Here is a 631-nt window from a genome sequence, read left to right on the forward strand (position 1 = left end):
AATCTGTAACATATGTATTGTTGTAGGTTACCCTGTTTCAGTCTTTGTTTCCACTATTGGATTTTACTTTTGTTTTTACTCTTCAAAAAGAAAAAATTGTAAAAAGAACTAATAAATAAATATAAAAATTGAAAGAATTCAATTTTTTTTTTTTTCGGAACTGGGGATTGAACTCAGGCCCTTGCGCTTGCCAGGGAAGCACTTATTCCACTGAGCCATCTCCCCGGTTCCTAGAATTCAATTTTAAAATAATAAACATGCAAAAAATACAAAAGGAATTTGAAAGAAAAGACTAGAAAAATGCAATTCAGATTCACAGAAAGGGCTAACAGCACTAGAAATGTTAGCAAAAGGTAAATAAATGTATAATAAGTAAGCTGTTCATATTGTAACCCTTCTAATGTCTTTAAAAGGTCGGTATTATTTAATTTAAGAAATTAGTGCCCTATACTTTTATACATACATGCACATATACATGCATACTCACAGACACACATGCACACACACACATACACAAATGTAGTGTCATTTTCAGGGCTTGCTATGCCACTTCTAGTAACTCAGTACAAAATCATGTGAAAGTCAGAGATGCAAATTTTCATACCTATGTTAAACCCAATCATGCAAACAA

This window comes from Octodon degus, unplaced genomic scaffold, assembly GCF_000260255.1.
Source record: "Octodon degus isolate 3935 unplaced genomic scaffold, OctDeg1.0 scaffold00084, whole genome shotgun sequence".
Classification (NCBI taxonomy): domain Eukaryota; kingdom Metazoa; phylum Chordata; class Mammalia; order Rodentia; family Octodontidae; genus Octodon; species Octodon degus.